Genomic DNA, 26158 nt, shown 5'->3' on the forward strand with positions numbered 1-26158 from the left:
AGAGTAGTAATTAAGCTTTTGTTGATTGCTTTAAAGAAACACGAAATTAATTAAATAATCTGACACTTGTTCGATTGTTATTCATTTTTAACTCCTTCCTAATTTATAATGCTATCAGTAAATTCATAAGGATTGCTTAATACCAATTAGTTTATTTATAGGAATTGATTTGTGTGTTGGGCTTAGATTAACAAACTTAGGGGAGGTAAAGATTTTTTGGCTTCTTGATAATCTTTGATTAAATATTCAATTAAAGAATAATATATATTAGAAGTCAGTGATCAGTATGTGACCATGGATAATTTTCCTTGAATCGAGATGGTCTTTGATTCAATTCTCTTTATTTAATTCCTATTATTAGTAATTATTCTGGTGTCAATTAATTTGTCAATTAATTTTTGAAGTAAAATTTCCCTTTTTTTAATTTACTGTGATATCAAATTAGGTAATTTGATTAACTAGTCTCTGTGGATCGAAGTATACTCGTTGCGAATACACGTTGTGAGTAAAGTAATTTAATTTTTTGTTGGGCTCGGCACACATCATCAATCAAACATGCCATGCTTCATGATTATATTAATATATAGAATATAGATAGGGTGAAATATTCTTTCTCATTCTCCTAGAGTAAAGGCTTATTTATTGAACCCATTAAATAGTGGAGACGACACACCAACCATAACCCTCGCCCCTTTTTTTTTTCTAAGAAAAAAAAAAGCCAACCAAGTTTGCTCTATATTTGAAGGGCCATTCTCTATTAGGCCCAAACTCACTCCCTCGAGTAGAAAGTGTTAGCCTCATTGATGCTAACCGAGGTCCAACCCAAGAAATAACGTTAACAATATTCATTGTATTCATCGAACATGCAGTTAAAAAATCTTGAATCAATAAATTTGTTACATTAAACAATGACAAGTGAAGGTGTACTGCATTAACTTCTTTATTTACATTAAAAAGATATTAGTTAATAAAATCAATAGGATCATCTTAATTCATTTCCATAAAACAAGATATTGATGAACTCTTATGGGGCATATGGTTCAGGAAATGTTATATTATTGGGAATGTTATATTAATTGGAAGATAGATTACCTTGAAGATTATTGAGAATGTTATATTAAATATGTTTGGTTAGATTAAAATAAATTGGTGGGTATAAATAATTAATATGTTTGTTTTGGAGGAATAAAAGAATTATGGGAGAAGCCTTTGCCCTTCTTTTTTAACATTATTATTACATATTATATTATTAAATATGCCGATCGTTATGTTGATTGGTTTCCATATAGGTCAGCTATCATAGTTTCTCACATGCATAAACTCTATAATCAATCTTCTGGCACCATCTCTAAGGTCTAGTAACCCTTTTGAAAATTGGATTTGGTAACTCATCAGGTGGATTCTCAGTCTCAAAATCTCACTATGCTGATTGCTTGTTTACAAAAACAAATTGATCAACTCCATCAGGAATTGATGCACATCGCTAGCACCTCTCATAGCCATTCAGCTCAATTTCTCCAAAGGAAGTAGAAATGAAGTTGCAAAAGGGTTACTAGACCTTGGAGATGGTGCTAGAAGATTGATTATTTATGCATGTGGGAAACTATGACAGTCGACCTATATGGAAACCAATCAATATAATGATCGGTCGAATTTATGGTTAAGGCCCTCCTCTTATCCCACACACGCTACACACTCACGCATCTTCTAACATCATCTAAAAAAGCTAGTAAAAATAAACACATTGTGAACATAAACAAAGATAATATATGAGATTTTTTGTCATTCTTACCATTATTAGAATATTACAACACCCTTGAGGTTGAAAGAAGGTTTAAAAATATGAAGGAAACATGAAAGAAATGTGCAAGAGAGAAATATGAAGAGAGAAATGTAAGAGCAAGAGAAATATACAAGAGATTTTTCCACAATGCCTCCTCCCCAACGGGAAGAGAAGTCTCTTTATTTATAGAGAAATACAAGACCTCACATTTAATACACATTAAAGAGATATTTAAGACATGGCTTGACATATTTGACTTTTTGGAATTTTTTTTTTTTAATTATTAACCTTGCCTATAATATTTTACTCTTATATCTTACATGGGGGATATTACACTTGAGTTGGAAAATTACCATTTAGTCCACATCTATTTTACAAATAAACATAAAGGACATAAATATTTATTTTAAGACACGTAGAGCTTTAATCTTCTGATAAGTTTGTATTGTGCCACAAGTCTTCATCTTGGAAATCGAGACATCCCATTGCTTAAATCCAATTAGTAGGAATTTGTCAAGAAGATGAATCTAGATGAATATCTAGAGAAATGTCTAGAGACTGAGATGGCTACCTTAGAGAGGTACTTAGTGCATGCATGTATTGCTGTCGTTTGGATTTATGAAGATAGTAATCATGAGACTATTGAAGCTCTTTTTTTTGCATAGTATCTAGCTAAGAATCTGGGTACCACCATTCTGGATAGTCTAAAGTGTCATTTAATTAAGCAGTTATGGAACTCATGCATGTTTGTTTGGCCTAGAGTAATTTCTTAGTGTACACTAGAGGAAAGTGTTCCCACGGGGCATCATAATGAAAAGATTGTCATATCTCATATGGAATCATCTGATTTTTCTCAAAAAGGGTCTTCTGAATTAACCTAATCTGAACAGGATTTTCAAACATATTATGGACGAGATCATATGGATAAGACCGATGAAATGTGACTTGATGCTGTGAAAAATATAGGCCATCGAATCTGATGGAGTGATGCTTATGAAAAAACATGATAGACCATGCCATTTTGGTGGACATAGGACCTTTGTATCGACCAAGTTTATGAGCAAACACAGACTTCCATATTTCCAAGGTTTTGAACCATTTCAGAAAAGTTATCAAATGGTGTAACTCAGAGGTCGAGGATGACTAATTCAAAGAAATCATTTTCAACATATAATGAATCAGGAATTGAATGACAATGTAGTACTGGTGTAACATATACTAAAAGAACCATAATAATTCTTCTGGAAATATGATATTTAGACTTGGAGGTAAACAAATGATTTTAAAAAAGGGGTAATTTGGATGGACACCTAACATATCATACATGGACTGTCCACATTTTTCAATACATTGAATCTGATAAGAAAACAAGAGGGTGGTGGCATTTTCACCAATGGTACGAGTTCGAACAAGGCCATCGAATTCAGGAGGTGTGTTTGGCATATGGTTTGGTAAAGAAGAGGATGAACAAGAATGGACTGAGTTAGTGGTTGAGACATGAAATAGGGAAGTGGTTTGGACCTAGGGTTCATGAAACAAACTTATTTAGTTTTAGGCTTGGATAAATAATTTGCAATGGTATTGATGTGACCTTTGATATGTTGGACGGTGAAAGAATAGTTGCTGAACCATTTTGCCCATCAAAGTAATTATTGATGTGGGACCTTTTTCTTATTGAATCGGAGCATTTGATCAAAGGATTTTATATATGTTTCAACAAAGAAATGATGTCCAACAAGATGAAATTCAAAACTTTCAATAGCATTTTTTTACTATTAATACTTCCTTGAAAGTAAAATGATAATGTTGTTGATGCGGTTTGAATTGTCCACTCTTGTATCCACGCAAATGTTGTACTTTGTCATCGTCTTGTTCAAAAAGCACAGCACCCGAAAGAGTGTCACTAGCATCCGTCTGAAGAATTCGTTTCCCAAAAGAGGGAATGTTTAATGGTTGTGCATGGAAGAATTTGCGTTTAAAACTCTTAACTACATTGGTTTACTTGTCAGACCATGAAGGAGGATTCTTTTTAAGCATCTAGGAAAGTGGAGAAGTGAGTTGAGAAATGTTGGGATTGAAACTACGTAAGTAATTGGCAATTCCCAAGAATTGTTGTATATCTTTCTAAGTTGTGAGAACATTTGGGAATTTCTGCAACTCATTAGCAATATGAGGATGGAGGTCATACTTGCCATCAGCAATAGCCATACCAAGAAAACCAATATTTGTCTAACCTAGCTGCATTTTCTTCTCAGAGAGCATAATACCATAAGAGTGTATGATATCAGCAAATTTGCGAAGAAGATGAACATGAGATTCCTCATCTTTTGAGAAGATAAGAATATCATCGATATAAATGAGACATGTATGAAGAAAATGAGAAAAGATCTTTGTCATGACTTTCTGATATAAGGAAGGAGCTAACTTAGGACCAAAAGGCATGATTGTCCATTGGTAATGTTGGCTAGGAATGTAGAAAGCAGTCTTATGACAATCATCAGGATGAAATCCAGGTTGCCAAAATCCAGCTTTGAGATCAAATTTGGAAAACATCTTTGCATTATGTAGATTTGCAAAGAGGATTTGTCTGGAAGGCAGAGGAAATTTGTTATCACGAAGAAAGAAATTCAAAGGTTGATAATTGATAACAAGTCTGAGTTTTGCTCTAGCTTGTTTAGCATGTTTGTTGACATAAAAAGCTTCACATGCCCATTGGGAATCTATGGGTTCAATCAATCCTTGAGATAAAAGCTGAGTACATTCTTGTTGGGCTAGGCTGAGATGTTCTAGTGACATGCCAGAATGATTAGCTTTAGTGGGATTGATATCTTTGCTCCTGATGAATGGAAGATGGATAAAGAAATCAGAATTCTTACATAATGGATGGGAACCTTTAGTGAGAAAATATGCATGAGAATCTGCATAACAGCGGGAAATAAGCTCAGTTTTGACCTGCTTAATTGGATTGCCTTCAATCTAGAATAAGTTAGGCTAAGTGGTCCGGGATTGGAAAAAAATCTTGTATCGAATACCATCAAGGAGGATTCTAAGTTTATTGAGTTTGGAATAAACATCAAAACCTAGAGCCATATCTTTGCCAAGTAAATCAGAACCAAGAACTTTGTGAAAAGTAAAACATTATGGAAAATTTTGGATTTTAATAGGTTTGCTGATCAGATGAGTAGTGAAAGTGTCACTACTAGTAGTGTAGAAAACTTCTTGATGAGGTTTCAACTAGGAGGAAAGCGGGATCTTAGGGTTGATAATAGTGCGAGTAGCACCAGTATCAAAAAATGCTATGACAGAAATGAGATTGGAATATTTAGTAGGAAAGATCTAAACTTTTGTTGTAGGTACGTGATATGAGAAGGCTAATGATGAAAGGGATTATGGTGTTTGTTGGATATGGTAAAAATAGTGATAATCATCTGAATTAGAGAATTCAATATCAGTGGCTGCAAACTGAAGAACTGTATTTAAAGTGAGTTCTTCATCCATGGAAAACCAGCTTTCGACATCATTATCAAAAAAAATTATAACAGTGAGCTGAGAAAGCTATTGTATCATTTTGGCTAACTGTTTGGGCTTGTTTGGACAATTCTTGGCAAAATGGTTACGACGGTTGCATAAGTAACACCGATTAAATCATTTGCCTCGGCATTTTTTCTTCCAAAGAAATTTGCAGTGCTTGAAACATTGAAATTTGCGTCTGCCAGGAGCATTACGTTGTGAATACTTGATGCGTCTAGAATGAAACTTCTTCTTGGTAGGACAAAAATATGAGCGATCTGATTTGCACTTGATCTGCAAGTCTAGTCTTTGACAAACCTTTGTCAGCTGTTTAGAACGCTTCAAATAATCATCAAAAAATTGTTTTTGAGAACATAGCTTTTCTAGAGAAAAAATGACAAACTGATAAATTTCTCCGAGATAAGTGGAACCAAGTTGTTTACTTTGAGACTGCATGAGCTTAGTTGCTTCATGACTTAGGGATTCTAAAATGAAAGCTAAAAAAGCTTGCTTCATGTTAGGATCATCCATACCCCTAAGTATATGATATCGTTTTACCATTTTTTTTATAATGTCTATCAAGATCTTTCTTTTTGAGAGAATAACATCGCATCTTAAAATATTCTTCTTTGACCTGGTCCTCATAAAGGTGAGGTAATCCACAAAACTCATCAAAGAGGAGATACAAAGTTTGATTAATATCTGGCAATTGGATGAACAAAGTTTGTCTATACTCCTGAAGACTAATCCACCAATCACGGAGAATTCCTACAAATCTAGTTGTAAATTGCGTAAGAATAGTAGAGACTTAGGCATTAGGTTTAAGCATCTTAGCTTGTAAATAGGCCTAAAATTCATACATCTGATTTCTCCATTTGTGTGGATGAAGATCATCAAAAGTAAAAGTCTAGAGCTTGGCTAAAGCTGTATGAGAGTCATGCTCAGCCGTAGTATGACGAGATTATCGATACATAAGCGGAGAGTTTAGAATGAAATCATCAACTTTAGAGACAACAGGTGGTCTTGAAGATTTGGGTTGATGGGTCATTAATTAGGGATAAACATTGAGATGTTGGTCAAAAGTATCACTTTTAGAATCAAATCTACTATCAAATGATTCATCAGTAGAAAGCATATCAGCATCTGATTCTGTTTGGAAGGAAGATAGAGAATCCTGAAAAATACTAGAGGCTTGTCTCTAAAAAAAGAACTCATATAATTGGAAGAAAAGGGACTTTCTAAAGAGACAGGATTAGCAGAAGTTTGGCGATCTTTCATCATCATCATTTGCATTGGAGCCTTATCCTTAGATAAAGGACGATGAGGCTTTGGAGATGGAGGATCTAAATGACTGGAAGAGAAAGAGTCAGGTATATTATCAGATGGTTTCCACGCTAACTCATGTGTTTTAGCAAGATATTTTTCTCGCTTCTTTTGTTCACGTTCCAACTTAATATTTTCATCACGTTCTTTGCGAAGTCTGACATATAACTGTTTAGTGTTCCCAAAAGCCTGAACTGCACCAGAAGGCATCTGAAGAGAGACCAAAGGTTGACTAATCTTTGGGAAAGGTGAAAATGAGGGTTGTGGCCATGCTGATGAAAAATAAAAAAGATTTGGCAACAAAGAAATTTTAGGAAAAGTCTGTGGTTGTCTGAGTTTTTGCTTAAGGTATTCCTATTGAAGTGATGCCATTTGAGTTTTAAGCGACTTCATTTTACTTCCTTTTGGAGAAATTGAGTTGAATAGCTATGAGAGGTGCTAGCGATGTGCATCAATTCCTGATGGAACTGATCAATCTGTTTTTGTAAACGAGAAATCAGCATAGTGAGGTTCTAAGATTGAGAGTCCACATGATGAGTTACCAAATCCAATTTTTGTTTTATTCTAGTAATGGTTTTATTTTGGGCTAAAGCATCTTCAGTCTGCCAATTAAGAACTGCTTCAGCTTGGGAGAGTTTTGGTGTGGAGCCATCAGGCTGTATGACTTTGGAAGGAACCACTTTTGGTTGTTAAGTCATAATTTCCTTAAGAGAAGGAAAATATGTGTCATAATTGAAATTTTGTCCTGTCTTTTGGGGGTTAGGTGATTGAATCATTATGATGGATTGGACAGGAGAAGTATGGACAAGGGGTGAATGGGTCATTCTATTTTCTTTTGCAATCCACTGGAGAGCCTACTGATAACAAGGTAAAGGCTTTTTCAAGTAAGGTGATTTAGCAAGTTTGGATAGTTTTAAAAGTGATCTAGGTTTAGGTTCTGGAGGAATGTCTGATGAAGGTTTAATGGATGGTGATTCTTTCCAGACTAGTGGAGAATATTTGACATAATAGTCAAATTTGCCGGATGGCTGACCAAGAAGGCCAACTTCGGGATCATGGTATTCAAATCTAGGGTGAAGATCTTTTTTACTGCATCAAGCTGTCTGTCTGTTTTGTTTGGAATGCTTTCGTCTGGAAAGATAATGCTCGTTTATTTCCCAAATAGGATCATCAAGGCAGTTTGAGCATTGACAGTCAAGATCAAATGGAGTATGACCAATGACTAGATCAAATTGATGATAGACATGATCACCAAATTGTTGAAGGTGGAGCATTGGGAGTTGTTGGAGACTTAAATTTGATAGTTGTTTGTTCCGTCATTGTTATCATGCATGGTAGATTCTGTAGAAACCACTAGAGTTTCTTTTTTTATTAAGAGACTCATAACTTTTCACCCAAGAGTCTAGTAGTGAGGAGTATTCTAAGAGTCAACAATAAGAAGCAGTGCATCAATAGTCATAGGAATAGCAAGATCAAGAGCATGGTCTTGGATTCACCAAACCATCAGTAATGCAAAGTAACTGCAATACTTCCTGGATTCAAATCTGCATCGACAATTTGTAGTTGAACCTTAATAGCTTTGGAACAATGAACATCAGAGAGAGACATATTGAAATTAGGAAACAGTGTCATAATGATTGTTCCAGCATTCAAAGTTGTATGTGCCGTTCCTATTCAAGCATTCTGATATTGGACAAATCTGGTGTCCAACAGAGCTATTCAGATAGAGACTAAGAGTCATTTTCTGCCATGGTATGATAGAGCAAGCCTAATAGCACCAAAGTGTACAGGAGAGTAACCTTCATGGATCCACTGGGCAATGGATTCTTGAGGAATTTCTACAGTAACATATTGTTCTTGAGCTGTGGCTGAAATTTGACACTTATCAAAAGTACTAGTCTGGACATACTCTTTTACTGGCTTTCTAGAATGTCTAACAAGACTTTTAAAGGTTTTAGACAAAGAAGAAGAAGACTTAGAAAATGTTGTATATGTTAGAGTAGGTGCCCTAGAGCCAATCAATTATTATAGAATTGACTCTTTGTAATAATGTTCATTGATTAATAAAAGATATTTTATTCTATATCGCGTAAATCATCATTGTATATATTGATATATATTCTTAGAATGGTAGAACCGTGACGAGGGTATCAAGTGTTTCAAATCTTGATAGTGAGAACCCTATGAGCACATATGGTAGTCATTCTAGAAACGTCAGTAGCCCTAATATTATTTTGAAGTAAGGGCATAGATAATATGGTAAGACTATCATAGTGTTGAACGACACTGTCAAAAGGCAGTGACTGATCTCACTTGTCAAGGTTGTTTGGTGACAACCTTGTGTAACACATGGGTGCTTGCTGTAGGCAAGTTCACTGGACTGGCCCACCAGAGGATTCCATATGGATGGTAACCCCAGTGTCTATGGAACAAATCCTCTAACGAATGGTGGTGCATGTGATCCTTAGACTTGAGATTACCGGAGCACCTTGTACACCTATTAGTGCAGTTTGACACTAGCCCAACGTAGTTCTATTCAAAGTTGTCAATACATTAGTAATTGGCTGCATCAAGGAGTGTATCAAGACTATGGTGGATCGACAGAAGATTCATCACTCTCGGGTACAGGGGAAGTTATCTTATGGCGCAATTCAGTAAATGACAATGACACTAAAATTGTGGCCACGGTGGGATTGAGTTGTTGCTCTATCCAGTTTATAATTCCGGTCATTGGTCCAGTAACTGAATATATACATATCGAGAGTAACTGAGGTTGACACTATTTCTATGCCTCGGTCTCGTTGAGATAACGGATGATGAAAGGATTGGATTGTACGGTAACCATATCGTTGACAGGTAGCTGCTTCGCTGAATCTGAATCCATCAGGTGGCCATGATGCCTTGCTAGGGGTCAATCTTGATTTGTGTGTAGTGAGATGATTAATTGGTGTTAATTGCAATACTACACACTACTGGTATGATGAGGACCCTACGAGTCACACACATACAAGATAATTTAAGAGCCATTTTATAAGAAGGGCGATTTTGTCTTTTTAGGTGAAAGGGTATTTTGGTAATTTCACAGTACAATTAAATTTGCTGAGGTCATAGCATTTATTTAATTTGTTAATAAAATTAAATAAGTGAAATTATATTTAAATATTTGTTCACATATATTTAAATGAATTATTGTTATTGTTAAATGTTAATATATAAAATATATATATTAATTGAATTTAATTGAAATAACAATAATAATTATTAAAATATCTAAATGGGCCTGTTTGGGCATAGGAGTTGTTTGGGTTGGTGCCCAAGCCTATTTCATGATGGAATGGGGCATAGTGTGCATTATATAAGTGCAATACTTTGTGAAATAATTAATTGAATTCATTTTCATTCACAAAGCAAAAACTCCAGCCCATTTTCTTTCCCACGCCAAATTGCCTTTTTTGCTTGAATCAAATCTCTTTTGATTTCATCTTGGTTCTTAAGGCTAAAGAGGATCTAGCAAATTTCTCTTTAGTTCCTTGGGGTTGTCTTCGTGTGGACTACATTGGTTCGATCCTACTCTTGAGTCGGTAGCGAAATCTATTCAGAGACAAGTTGGAGGAGTCTCCAAACGTGCGTATGATTTCTTAACTCTAGACTGAATTTTCTACAGATTCTTATTTAATGTATAAACTGTATATTTGTGCCCTGATCTTGGTTCTAAGGAACGATCCATGTCATAAATAATTTTTGTTTCCGTTGCCATGACTTGATCATTTCCCAACAGTATAAGGGTTTACAATGGGAGGGATAGTATCTTGGATTTTTTTATTTTCTGGGATATAATATATTTCATACAAACTATCTACTTTAGAAGAAGATCTAGATAAACTAGTATTTATTGGAGCAGTAAACGTAGATAAAGCTGAAAAGGATTTCATAAGTGTGAGTTCAACTTCTTAGATGTGTAATACAACCTCAAATAGCAAGAATAGCTCAAGACCCGTAACAAATTAAAAACATAACTAGGATTTAAAGGAGCCCATATCCGAGGGAAGGTAATCCTCCACACACACAGAAATTGGAACCAATAAGTGATTTAAAGAAGCCAATAACTGAGGGGAGGTAATCCTTCACACACACAGTAACTGGAATCAATAAGTGTGCTAGCTCAGATAAAAGTGTTAGAGATGGTGCTAGAAGATTGATTGTGAAGTTTATGCATGTGGGAAACTATGATATTCAACCTATATGGAAACTAATCAACATAATGATCTGTCGAATTCATGGTCAACGCCCTCCTCTTATCCCACACAAACTACACACCCACACATCTTCTAACATCATATAAAAGGATATTATTAATTATTAATAATAATAATAATAATATTATTATTATTATTATTATTATTAACATATTTATTATATTATTATATAGTCATAAAAAATTCCGATCCCACCTTGGACCAATTATAAATAAGAATAAATTTCATATTGTAATAAGTTATAATTTTTCTAGGTCCCGTCGTAAGGAACTTACCTCTATATAGTAATGATTATATGTATATTGCAAAAAATATATGCTATGTTACATTAAATGTTTAAAATGAAATAAAATATTTATCTAAAAGGACAATAATTTATACTTTAGAGTTATTACTACATCTTTTATCTTGCAGGTATATAATAAGTCACTAGTATGAAGCAAAAATATTTCTAGCTTCTCAAGCTTGTTTAGAGCTTCTTGGCACGAAACTTTTGGTGTTTATATGCTATCATTCTCAGGATTATCTCATTCCTCTTCTTATCTCATTCCAATAATGATTTCCTCTTCTGTTAAAGCATACATGACTTGTTGCTTTTTTGGATGATTGAGGAAGACATTAATATCCATTTGATTAGTGTAGCAAAGTTGTCGAATCTGATCACTCGATTCTGCAATGACTCTTTGATATTCATTTTTGTACTATCTTAATACTACTAAAACAATGAATTGAAATCCTAATACAGTAGAACCTCTCTATAGTCATAATGTTGGGATCAACTAAATTTATTACTATGAGGAGGTTATAACTTAGTAGAACTGTAATTACAAGAATTATTGTTTTGATTCAAAATTTATTGTTTTGATTTCTTATTTTATAATTCATGTTTTAATAGTATTAGGATTTTAATTCATTATTTTAGTAGCATTAGGATAGTACAGAAATAGATCTCAAAGAGTCATTGTAAAATTGAGTGATCAGATTCAACTTTACTAAACTAATCAAATGGATATTAATGTTTTTTTCAATCACCAAAATGAGCAACAAATCGTGCATGTTTTAACTGAAAAAAAAAAATTACTAGAATTAAATAAGAAGAGAAAAGAGATAATCCTGAGGATGATAGTACGGAAATACCAAAAATTTCATGTCAATAAGCTCTAAACATGTTTGAGAATCTTGGCTTCAACAAGAAACTATTCATACTGGCAACTTATTATGTACCCGCAAGATAAAAGATATAGTAACAACTCTAAAGCATAAATTATTGTCACAAATAACTTTAAATAAATATTTTATTTTATCTTAAACCTTTAATATAACATAACATATATTTTTTGCAAAAAAATATATATATATTAAGATTATATATATAATTATTATATTATATTATATATATATAATTATATATAATATATATATAGAGAGAGAGAGAGAGAGAGAGAGAGAGAGAGAGAGAGAGAAACAAGTTTCTTAAGACAGACACTAGAAAAATTATAACTTATTACAATAAAATTTATTCTTATTTATAATTAGCCAAGTTGAGATTAGAATTTTTTATGATTACATAGAGGTTATTCCTATATATAGTATCACTATAAAAAAGTTCTACTGTATTACTAAACATGAATTATAAAAGAAAAATGAAATAATAATTTTTTAATCGAAAAAAATTCTTGTAATTAACCTTTTATTAAATTACAACTTCCTCATAATAATAAATTTAGATGATCCTAGCATTATGATTATAGAAAATTCTACTTGTATATATTATTTATTAATATATTACTAATTATAAGTAAAATTGTAAAAAAATTAAAATTACTAAATAATTTTATAATACCTAAGAAGTGGTTATGTTCAAACAACAACACTACGGACACCGAAATTCTTACCACCGAATTTTTGTACCGGCCGACGTGGAATGCCTTCTCCCATTTATTATAATTTTTTTTTCTAGTGAACGGCGTCCATCAAATTTGGACGGCCGTTCACTCATATGGACGCCTGTCCATCACATATGGACGGCGTCCATATTCGAGGACGGGCGTCCATATCATATGGACGCCCGTCCCTATTAAAATAAATAATAAGTTTGTAAAAGTTTAGGGACGGCCGTCCATCCATTATGGATGCCGTCCAACAATTTAGGACCCCGTCCATGGACGGGCGTCCATTTTTTAGGGACGGCGTCCATATATATGGACGCCCGTCCCTATTAAAATAAATAAAAATTTTGTTAAAGCTTAGGGACGGCCGTCCATCCACTATGGACGGCCGTCCATTAATGTTGGACGGGCGTCCACAAATATGGACGCCCGTCCAAATTTGATATACGAAAAAAAAAAATTCCATTATGGACGCTGTCCATAATTTTTGGACGACCGTCCTTTTATTGTGGACGGGCGCCCGTAAGTAATGGATGCCCTCCAAAAGTAATTCGTGGTTAAAAATTAATTTTATTAATTTTTAACCATGGACAGTCGTCCATTCATTATGGACGGCCGTCCATTATTTGGACGGCGTCCATACTTAATGGACGCCCGTCCAACCATTATGGCGCGCCATCCAATGGTTGGACGGCGTCCATAGTGCTATTAAAATTTAAAAAAAAAAAATCAATTTTTCGCGTTTTAGTTTTAGGTTAAAACATTTGGGGGAAGTTTCAAATTTTTTCATTTTCACAGGCAGCCATTATGATCTTCTTTGTTCCATCTGCGTCTTCTTCGTCTTCGCGGTTTCTGGACTCTCTGCGCTTCTTCTTCGTCTCCCATCTACGTCTTCTTCGTGTTCGCGGTAATAAACAGTTTCCTTTTTTAATTTTTTTTTTGAAATTTTTGTTTTGGTTGGATGAATGTGTTGAATGGAGTTGAGTTGATGAGATGAAATCCAGTCAATTTGGTAGGACTGGTTTGTGTGATTATGAATAGAAGTGTTCTGCCATTGATAGAGATAAATGGAGTTTATTTCAGAAAAATGGTTTCTGTAAACTGCCGTGAATGGAAATTGGTTTTAGGCTATGTATAAATTGATTTTAGGCAGAATTTAGACACATTTGATTCGAAAACAAGGATAAGATACACGATATGGAAACACCATAGACTTCCAGTATCCTGGCTCAAAGCCTGTAAACCTTACAGTAGCAACTTCAGAATTCTCAATACTAAACATCTTTATTATCCCATATTATAGCGCAAACCAAAATTCAAACCATCCATCACTTATATTATTATACCGATTATAGGCAAACCAAAATTCAAACCATCCATCACTTGTATTATTATACCAGATTTAGGCAAACCAATAAAGTTAAATCCAATTCAGAGAACAAACTATAAATCCAGGCAGCCTTAGTAGCAATTTCAGCCAATGCTCCATATTCAGCTTTAGTAAAGGAAGTGTTAGCAATTTTTGTTTCCTGGAGCTCCACTAGATTGATTAGAGCCTAAAAACAAGCAGTAATCAATTGTCTTGTTTTATTGACTGTCTTTTTGATAGACAACACCATCTCCAATGATGCGTTTAATTCATTATTCATCCTTGCTCATGACAGTTTGCATGTGGAGACCACTTACAAACACTTGTTCTGACTAATCATATGCATGAACTGATTAAGAAGCTAGCTTGGATAAAACATAAATAGGAACCCGGGGGATGCACTTTAACTGTAAGTGTTGCGCGCGCATTTCCCTACTCCTGTTGGATGACTACAATACACAAGTTGTCAGACTCAGACGTAACTAGATAAACTTAATTATCCCTTTGCTTTGCGTTAAAGCTATATATGTTATTGGTAATTTAACCTTTTATTTTTAATATTGTGTTAGCAATGGGGACCATTATATTCTTGTCAACCTTGGTATCTTGTAATAGAGATACTTATCAGATTCTTCATTCACGTATAAATGCAAATTAAACAAAGTAAAATGCAGAAGATTTTGGACCACAAAAATAATATATGTGCATAATCGTTCTGATGACCAGCATGTGCCATATTCAGAGAGATAGATAAAACGGTGAGATGTCGATGAATTGATAACAAGTCAATCAAGGCCCTGCATGTTTTTGCCAAACATGAATGACAAGCTTCCATCAATGTTTGATTATGTTTCCTGCTTGCAATATTGCATTTACATTTGCAATATGGAAAAAGGATAGTTAAAGAGAATAGGGGATTTTGTTTCGCTTTTTTGCTTTTTGATTAGTCCATCCATTAAATTCATGTAGGTCAATTTGTTTATAGGGATACCCTTTTGTTTGTTTTCCTAAAAATGCGCATTGCATCCCCTTGAATTTGGCTATGTGTCTTTGGCAATTATGATGACGATTTTTTAATGTATCCAGTTTTTAGTAGAAAAAGAAAATGGTGAGGGCAAAAAACACATCGCCTCAGAAGGCACATCCTCATCTGCACTTCAATTTCGAGACCGCGCGACATAAAAAACAATACGAGGACTGTCGAAAAGAGATATTTGCCTTGGAATTTTGGATTTAGGACTTCTAACAAGTTTAGGTTTAGGTGATGAAATGAATGGTTGGATTAATCATTTGAATGGGACCGTTTAGTCATTATGACTATGATGGATATGGCATTTGTATTTAGTTTTTTGTGAGTTTGGAAGTTGTAGAGACAGACAGTGATGAGTTTCAGCGTATACAATGTTCTTTAAATTAAAGATCAAAACTTTGTAGTACACCCCAAGATTTAGCAACCTGGATAGATTTGATTGTGAAGGTTTGGAAAGCGTACCTAGAACTGGGATTCCAAACAAGCTTGGATTGATGTTTCCGAAATAGGGACTTACCATCCACATAGGTGTAAATCTACAAAGTTACAGAATCCTGCTATGAGAGTATTTCACAGATACTTGACTTTCACATTTAATGGTAAAGAGACAAATGGAAATGTGACGGTTAAGGATTTATTGTTCATGGAAGCAGCAGTGGCAGGGAGGCAAGTTAATTCAGCAAAGTTATTGATTAGAAGTTGAGAGAGATCCCTGCAGAGAAAGGGAAATATATTGGGGATGCTGGTTACGTTAATAGTGAAAGTTGAATATTGAGATCACCCCTGATGATGCAAAAAATAAGATTACGTTTTCTACAACTAATGTGTTGGGAGATGTGACATTGAATAATGGGTTTGATTAAAAGAATGTGGCAGGACAATGGTATCTTATTAGGGATGAAATTAAGGAGATGCAACGGTTCAGAAGGTGTCATATTCAAGAGGGTTACTGAAGGACACTATGTGCGCAAAAGAAGAACAGGTACTGAACCTGGACCATCTGAAATGTAGAGAATTGTTCTCATACTTTACAGAAATAGAAAGCAGATTTGACGGATGGAAAGTTTCAAGAAGCGTTTTTCACGTACTGAGAGGAAATACAAGAACTGCAAAGTGATTTCAACACGTTTGCATCAAGAATTGAAGAAACAGTTGACATCATTGGAGACCGCATGTATAGATTTTCAACATGATGAGAACTCTCACAGCCTCCTCATCCTCTAGTCAACCTCCACCCCCTGCACCATGATGAGATTTTTTCCCTTTTGTTATAAATAGATTGATTTGAGCGGATGTTGTAAAAAGATGGTATTTTTGTTTATAAATAAAGGTGTCTTTTGTTTATAAATAGATTTGTCTTTTGTTTATACATATGTCTACACCTTTTCAATGTATATGATATGTATATTAATACTAGACACACCCAAACATAAAAATTCAAATCTGAAAAAATGCATCTCCAAAATGCCATATACATTAACGCTTATCATGAATTCACTATCCTACACAATCATGATGAAAATACAAAAAATATAACAACTGTATAAGCATACAACTCAACTGCATTCGGTAGAAATTACCAAAGCATGAAAATTTATACCAAATACATTCTATATGCTTCAACTTGGCAAAAATATCAAACATCTCCCAACGAGACATGTTCATCATTTACAAACTCCTGTCCAGTATAGAAACTACTTGGTCCTGCGAGATTTGGAACCGGACCAGTGGACATCTGTCATTGTTTAACACCACAATTTAGCTCACGGTAGAAAACTTAAGGCAATTACAGTTATACAAGATATACACATACTTGTGTAGTACAACATCATTTGACAACACTTGATTTTCCGCATCGGCCACGGAAGTACTTGAAAGAAACTTTCCTGTTGTCGCTGTACCGATGATCCTTTTCCTAAAAGTATCATAACACATAATAATCAAGTCGATATTATTCTAACTTCAAATAAGTAAATAATGTTTCAAAAAAATTATTGAAATATGTATAAGTCATACCCATTCTTGTTTTTGTAATTTTTTCTTTTTAACCCTACGTACAATTTCTTCAATCTTCGACTGCTTTCTTCTACATGGAGGACGACCTTTGCTACGAGCTGCCTGTGGACTAATGATTACGGTATTCCCCTCTTTAGGAGGACTGTCCCCATCTTGACTAGTCAACCGGTTCTAGAAGAGATGTTCACTGTTGTACCAACCCCTCCCTCACTTTCCTTTTGCTCCAATTGTTTCCTCATGTCAATCATAAACTCCGTCATCATATTATAATCTTCCTCACTGTTTGATGCCAGATCCGCTACTGTCAGCATTAAATTAGACAACCTTTCAAACGTTGCCCTTCAATGTTAGTGCTCCACCTGTTATAACTGACCTTAATTTTCGTATGACATCTGTTGACATTCTTCCTCCAACGCCGTAAAATGTACTTTTCCGGAACGTGTGAAACCCTTTTATGAATCAACACCATAATGGCATGTCTGCATAAATCCCCCTGAACTCAAACAAATGACAAGTACACCGAATATCACACGAACTTTCATCAAGTATACTACATGAGGAACACGGCGACTATTATCTCCAAACCAACCATCTTCCCAAACTTGAAACTCCTCGCATGAATCACATTTTTTTAGAAAAGAAACTCACAATAAATCTTTCGGCAATCTCATCTTGAAGCTCTTTAAACTTTGCAGTTGTGTATGCACTTTGAAATTGTTTCTCAATGGGTAATTAGTTATGCTGGTATCCAGATTTAAAAGATCTAAAATCAGCCTCCCTTTCTTTTTCCACTTTAGCTCGCAATGCATTATCATATTGTTCCACAATTGTTTCAAAGTGGTTTTGGGATTGACATAACCATCAAAAAATGCATGCATACTTTCACTACGTTGGGTAGTAGACATACCTGCCCAGAAAGTATCTTTAAGAAATGCAGGCACCCATCGTACTCTTTCTTTGTACAATCCACATAACCATGCATTATCGTGAAGTTTGCGCACATCAACAATAGTTCCGCCGCTCTTCGAACTCTTCACGCGTAAAGGAATCATACACAACATTTTGCAACTTAACTGATAGTTTCATATTCCTTATACCCCCTTAACTTTTCAGGCAGTTTCTTCATTATATGCCACAAACACCACCTATGTCTTGTACCAGGGAAACATCTCAATTGCATTTTGCATGGCCTTATCTTGATCAGTGATTATTCCTTAGGAGCGACATCCATGCATTCAAGCCAAGAACAAATAGCCATACAAATGTCTCAGTGTCCTCATGAAATTAACCCACAACCTAACAACGTTGAATGTCCATGATGATCAACCCCACAAAAGCAGCAAATGGCATGTCATACTTGTTCGTCAGATACGTGTGTCGAATGTGATAACATCACCGAATTCTTTATATGCACCCACTCTGCATCAACCCATAACCATTCTGTAATCGACTCTCTTCATCTACATCAATCATGTACCAGAAATTTGAATTCTCCTTTTGCATTTTCCTAAAATACTCAAGTACTGTGAAGCATCGCCAACTCCAAGTCGTAACTTTCTCACTTTTTCAATGTAGTTCCTACAATCTTTTTCTAGAAACGTCAAATGCTCTACACCTCCTGCCTCAACTGAACATGACTGAAAATTCTTACACGGTCTAATCCCAGCCACATCATTAACTTCAAGTCGCCTTTTCACATAAGGTTGTATCATTCGGTTAACCTTGAAATATCTTTTTGTCGGACTTGTAAGATCATGGTTTGTTCAAGTACAACTGATTTAATTTCCCATTTGCATTCACCATTCAAAGCTGCACTAATCCAACTCTTACAATCTGTTTTGGCAACGGGTTATTTTTTCAACGTATTTCTAGACTTACATCTCTCCTTTCCAGAACAAGAACATGCCACTGTCACATATCTCATCTCTCCATCTTCACCTTTCTTTGACGTACGTATCATTGCTTCAAATCCTATTTTGTTACCATACCGTTTGTAATACTTCACCAGACTATCAACTGAATCAAACATCATTCCAATATGAGGCTCTACTTCTTCCTCTGCACATCCCATATCTTCTAATTCATCACTTCATTTTCCTGATTTAATAGTTTTATAATACTAAAATTAGAATGTACTAATACAACCACATCAAATAAATAAACAATACGATACAAACAATTTCCTCTATCATTGAAATGACGCAAACTGGACTCTCCATATTCTGAGGCAAACTGGACTCATCCATATTCTGAGGCAACTGGACTCATCCATTTCTGAGGCAAACTAGACTCTTCCATATTCTTTAATCTGATTCATACAATCAGCAACAAATTTTCTGTATCAGTTTTTTTCTATTGTAACATATATTCAATCCAAATATAATACAAAACTAAATCAATGCATAAGTTATATCAAAATGTTCACGGTAAATAATAATGTATAAATTATATATAAATCGTTACCTGCACAAATCTCTCTAATCTCCCTTTGAACAAATCTCTGTAATCTCCCTTTCCTGTACTCTCTTTCGCACTCTCTTTGACTGTAAAATTTAGCTAAATGAAGTTTGATGCAATGAAGTTTGATGAAGAACACATGATAACTTCCGTTATTCACCACGGTACCTGAAAATGAGGAGAAAACGTTTGTTGGGGAAGAAATGGCTGAGGAATGCCGACGCTGAGACGAGGAACAGACGGCAACGATGACGCTGAGGCGGAACACGGCAATGATGAAGCAGGCGACGAATTTTGGCGCTTTTTCTTTGCTTTAGCTCTTGTAATTGGGGAAGCGTATTGGAGAAGCTAATATAACAAAAAAACAATGTATTACTAAAACGCGAAAAATTGATTTTCAAAAAATAAAATTTTTAATAACATTAGGGACGGCCGTCCATAAGGGTTGGACCCGTCCTTTACAAAAGGGACGGCCGTCCATAATGATGGACGGCGTCCATTACTTATGGACGCCCTCCACAATTTGGACGGCCGTCCATAATGAATGGACGACCGTCCATGGTTAAAATTATAAATTAGATTTTTTTTACGAATTACTTTGGACGGGCGTCCATGACTTACGGACGCCCGTCCACAATAAAGGACGGCCTCCAAAATTTATGGACGGCCGTCCATAATGGAATTTTTTTTTTTATTTTTTTCATATTTGGGTGAAGGACGGGCGTCCATTATTTGTGGACGCCCGTCCAAAATTAATGGACGGCCGTCCATAGTGGATGGACGGCCGTCCCTAAGCTTTTACAAAATTTTTTATTTTATTTTAATAGGGACGGGCGTCCATATTATATGGACGCCGGTCCCTCAAAAAAGGATGGACGGGCGTCCCAATATATTTGTGGACGGGCGTCCAAAATGGATGGACGGCCGTCCCTAAACTTTTACAAATTTTTTTATTGTATTTTAATAGGGACGGGCGTCCATATCATATGGACGGCCGTCCCTGGAATATGGACGCCCGTCCATATTTGATGGACGGGCGTCCATGAGAGTGGACGGCCGTCCAAATTGGATGGACGGCCGTTCACTAGAAAAAAATTATAAAGAATTTGGAGAATGCGTTCCACGTCGGCCGGTACACAAATTCGGTATAAAAAATTCGGTGTCCGTAGTGTTATTGTTACCCTAAAATGTCTACCAAATAACAATTATCCAACCCCCATACATTTGAGAAATTAGCTAAAACACCCCAACCACAAAAAAGTTTAAAAGTTAACAAAATACCCCCAGTCACCCAAGACCACTGCTAGCCATGACTCACCACCGCCGATCGCTAGCATCAGTCGCCGTAATGGTGCACGATCAGTGTAATGCCCCACTTGAGGTACGTACTTAAGATTTGCTGTATGGCTTAAATGTTTATTGAGTCAGCTTTAATTGAGTTTGTATGTTGAGTTGGTTGAGTGTTTGCCTTGAAATTGGTTGAGATTTGAGGAATTTAGAATTTGCAGTCTTCGTCGGGGCGAAGAATAGTCTTCGCCGCGGTGACGTCGGCTTCGAGTAAGGTGGTGTTGACTTTGTAATTCTTCGTCGGGGCGACGAAAGTTTCTTTGCCGCAGCGAAGGGTCAGTTGAAAAATTTAATGAGATTTCTAGATATTTCTCCATAAGGGTAAAATGACCATTCTACCCCTAATTAGCAGGAAAAGTGGGGAGTAAAATGTAAGGAAATTACATGGAGAATAGGTTAGTATGGGGGTGTGAGTGTAATAAATCAAAAGATATAGATGGAATTTTCAAGAAAGAACAAGGGCAAAGTTGGAAAGTGATGATTTTCTTATGAGCTAAAAAGGGTTAAGTGTAATAAACCCTCATTTCATCCATTTCCACCGCCATTCTCATTCTCTACTTCCTTTCAATTTTGCTTTCAATTGTTCCAAGATTTCTAAGGGGTTTAAGAGAGCTTTTGAGTAATCTTAGATAGAGATTTCATCTAAAGCGTCCTAAGGTAATGATTCTTGCTTTAGATGTGAGTTTGCTTATAGTTATATTGAAGTCTTATATGGTTGTTGTTGTTGTCGTTGTTGTTTTTGTGTTGAGTTGTAGAGAGAAGACAAGACAACAAGGGAAAGGAAAAGTGCTAGAGAAGTCACTTTTTCACAAGGTAAGTAAATCCAACCAAGTTGGGACTTGAATGAGTTTTTGAGTAGAGATTTAGTAGAAATGTATGCATGTATAAGTAGGTATTATGCTTGTTGAGAGATTGAGTTGAGATGAGATTCTATTTGGTGGTTGTTGGATGCACTTCANCTTTGGGTATCCCCACATATAATTGATTGACATTAATTTACTCTGAAGATTGAATAATATAGAAGTAAATTAAATACACAAAACACTATAACTTACTTTGTTTGCCAAATCCATGAGGGAGGGTCCAAGAAGATCATAAATGAGACTGCTGGCTGCCGAGAATGGCACATTCCAGGTTCAATACCACTCAATATTAACACCATCAGTCCTCCAACCACAATCTCTTTAGCTCTTGCTTCTAAAAATTTCCCCATATCTTCTGCAAATTGAGCTGCATATGCAACATAAACTTCACTTCTTGCATTGGTACAATATTAATGAACCCTCCCTTTATTCCAAGCTAAAGAATTCTTGTCCAAACACTCCTCAGGAACCTTAGAAAGCCAATGAACTGCACTAGATGAATGAAAAAAATGAACAGAAGACTCGGGAAATAGCCGGCCATGGAAAGAACCCTCCACGGCTACTGCAAAGTATTGCCTGTTTGGAGGGAGAGAAGAGAAAAGCGTATTGAAATCATTCGATGTACGATCGTTAAAGTACACCAAGAATTCAGGAATTTGAGAAGGGTGAGGGATTGGTATTTTTGTTTGATAGAGTCTATTATATTTTGCAGGGCCATGAATGTGTTTGGTCCAGTTGAGCACCCCAAGTCTACAATAGATAATGCATTTGATGGCAAAGAGAGTTTTGGTAAATGGAGCTCCTTGGAAATTGCCTCATCAATTATCTCCATGGCAGCCTCGATACCTGCTCTCTGTTGAACAATAAATCAGATAAAAATTTTAGACGATGAGAGACGATCAAATATGGAATTATTCATATGTTTGTTCATGATTTTGAACATTTCTTGATGTCTACAAAATATATGAAGAGAATTGAAGTAAAGAAAGAAAAATTTATTCATTTTGGAAAACAGAAACATGTGTTTTGTAGACATAATTGATGCATACAGAAAAATACATAAATTTAATCACCTGGGAAAAGGAATTATTGGAGTAGCTGTAAGCTCCATGTCCTCCATTCATGGTGTAAGATTGAGGCCCCCTGAAGCTTCTGTTGTTGCTCATCCTTCTATTAGTTTTATCAACCTTTCTTGTTTCTTTCCAATCTTAATTTTAAAGAAATGGAAACTAATTAAGCAGATGATGAAAACAAAGACATGAGGGTCACAACATATAACTATCATTGATTGGAAATATTGAAATCCCACAAACTATGTGGAGTGAAGTTTGATTTTTCAGTAATTTCAGTGAGTAAAGACCTCTATGTTGTGGCTTCTTTCATTGATTTATTTTATTTTCAAAATGCAAATTACGTCACTCTTTTGAAGGACACCTGATTGAAGGTAATGCAAATTTTTTGCATTATCATACGCGAAATAATTGAATATTTAAGCTTTTAAGTTTTTGAATAATGCCAAAAATGTGTCATAAACTTTTAAGCTTTTTACGGATCGATTATCCATCTTTGAAATCAATAAATCAAGCATCTACGCTTCAAAATGACAAGTAATCGGTATAATTTATGTTCATACCAATTAAGTTTCTGAATAAATTCTAAAACTTTGACAGAAAACTGTTGACAAAATTCATCCATAACTCCACTGCCAAAATGCTTGGTGATGAGATTCTCAGTTGTTGCTCTTAGGAACGTCGTCCATACATTCATTACTTAGAACATTCTTCATCACCTGCGACTCCGTCATATTCAATCTCTCCATGCTGAAACTCCCATTTCTTTCTATTATTTCTCTTATTTCTTCAGAATTTACTGTATACACTGGGAAGGCGTCCACTTCAGCTTCATTGATCATTCCCTTAAAAAAAAAAATGATAATGAATTTCTAATAAATTAAGTGCATGGATGAAGAGGCAATTTTATATAGCCAAGATTATGTTAATGTGTTTTAGGGGATTAGGATTCTATATTGATCTGATAGTATCAATATAATGTTAATACATAGTTTGATATTTTTTAGAACAATAAAACATTTAATACAATATTTCACCGCAGACATTTACTTAATTTGAAGTATCAAAAAAAAAAAAAAAAAAGGATTGAAACGTTACTTTCTTGGCCAAATTCATGAGTGTTGTTAATGCTTGATTTTAATACCAACGACTTTGTATGTATAAAATGCTATGAAATCGCATGTGAGCAAGTTATACTTTGTGGGTGAGGTACTATTTGTACTATAGCATGTAAAGATGTACAAATAAAGTTTGACAAGATAGTTTTTATAGTAGTTCAGATACTTAAAGCGAATCATACATCCATTACGTTCTTTTATATAAATTTATTCTTGATCGTTAGACAAGTTTACAAGACGTTATGAACTGCGATCTAGTATTACAAGTGCTTGGTGTTCTAAGTATTCTTAAAGAATGTTAAATCAGTCTCTTTTTAGCAGTGTGTTTTTGCTATTTTCTTTTGTTGAATTCAAGAGTGTCTGGTATCGATTTTGTGAGGAAGAACTGTCTATTTATACTTGTTATGCTCAAGATAATGATTACACTAGTATTTTTGCAAATGGCCTGATATCGTGCAGATCTCTGATGCCTTCTCATTCATTCATTGAGAACTTCAAAGAATATCCTTAAATTATATGGGGTTTGGACATGTGTGTGAACCAAACTCATTCATAGACAAATGTTTGAGTCAATTGGGTTGTTGACAACTATATTCCTTTTGCCTTTAGAGAAATGACATGTTTTGGACGGTGGAAAGTTTTCTTGAACTCTGATTTACGCTTGATAAGGTCAATATGAGTTACGCCTTATTTTAGGCATAAACTTGGTTTCTTGGTTCTAACTTTTTATATTTATATGTGTTTTATTTTGTAGTAAATTCGGGCCTGTGCAAGATGTTAGGATCCCATGCCAACAAAAGACGATGTTTGGGTTTGTCACTTTTGTTTTTGCGGAGACAGTCAAGCAAATTTTGGCCAAGGGGAATCCCCATTTTGTATGTGGAGCTCGTGTTTGGCGAAACCTTACCGGGAAAAGTCAAGGCTTGTTGACAGGTAAAATATTTTATATTTGTTATCAAAAAACTGGTCTAATTTTATGTTATCAAGAAGTGATTAGATTCCAGAACTATTGTTTTCCCTGTTTCTTGTTTATGTAATAGTATTACTTGCACTAATTCATAACGACTAGTTTTTTGTTAATATTCTTGATGATTTTTACTGGTTGGAGTCAATGACAGAGACCCTGAGAAACCATTTCTGCCTTTACAAGCTTCTATTTTGATGATTATAGGCATGTTGTTTTTGGCATTGATCACCATCTTCGTAGGGACCCGGGGATGCACTTTAACTGTAATTGTTTGCGCGCAGCATTTTCCCTACTCCTGTTGATGACTACAATACACGAAGTTGTCAGACTCAGACGTAACTAGATAAACTTAATTATCCTTTGCTTTGCGTTAAAGCTATAATTTTTGTAATTTAAACTTTTAATTTTAATATTGTGTTAGCAATGGGCCATTATATTCTTGTCAACCTTGGTATCTTGTAAATAGAGATACTTATCAGATTCTTCATTCACGTATAATGCAAATTAAACAAAGTAAAATGCAGAGATTTTGGACCACAAAATATATATATGTGCATAAATCTGTTCTGATGACACATGTGCCATATTCAGAAGATAGATAAAACAGTGAGATGTCGATGAATTGATAACAAGTCAATCAAGGCCCGGCAGTATTTCCCAAACATGAATGACAATGCTTCCATCAATGTTTGATTATGTTTCTGCTTGCAATATTGCATTTACATTTGCAATATGGAAGAAAGGATAGTTAAAGAGAAATAGGGTGATTTGTTTCGCTTTTTTTGCTTTTTGATTAGTCCACCCTTAAATTCATGTAGGTCAATTTGTTTATAGGGATACCCTTTTGTTTTGTTTCCTAAAAATGCGCATTGCATCCCCTTGAATTTGGCTATGTGTCTTTGGCAGATTATGATGACGTTTTTTAATGTATACAGTTTTAGTAGAAAGCAGAAAATGGTGAGCAAAAAATACAATCGTTCCTCAGGAAGGCATCCTCATCTGCACTTCAATTTCGAGACCGGCGACAATAAAAACAATACGAGGACGTGTCAAAGAGATATTTCCCTTGGAAGAAGTTGTGATTTAGGACTTCTAACAGTTTAGGTTTAGGTGAAAATGAATGGTTGGATTAATCATTTGAAATGGGACCGTTTAGTCAG

General features: G+C 35.0%; 1 pseudogene; it reads right to left on the reverse strand.

The window, feature by feature from the left end:
- Positions 1 to 6344: 6344 nt before the first annotated feature.
- Positions 6345 to 23009, reverse strand: LOC116105894 (annotated as a pseudogene).
- Positions 23010 to 26158: the final 3149 nt, after the last annotated feature.

Source organism: Pistacia vera, unplaced genomic scaffold, assembly GCF_008641045.1.
Source record: "Pistacia vera cultivar Batoury unplaced genomic scaffold, PisVer_v2 Contig507, whole genome shotgun sequence".
Lineage (NCBI taxonomy): Eukaryota > Viridiplantae > Streptophyta > Magnoliopsida > Sapindales > Anacardiaceae > Pistacia > Pistacia vera.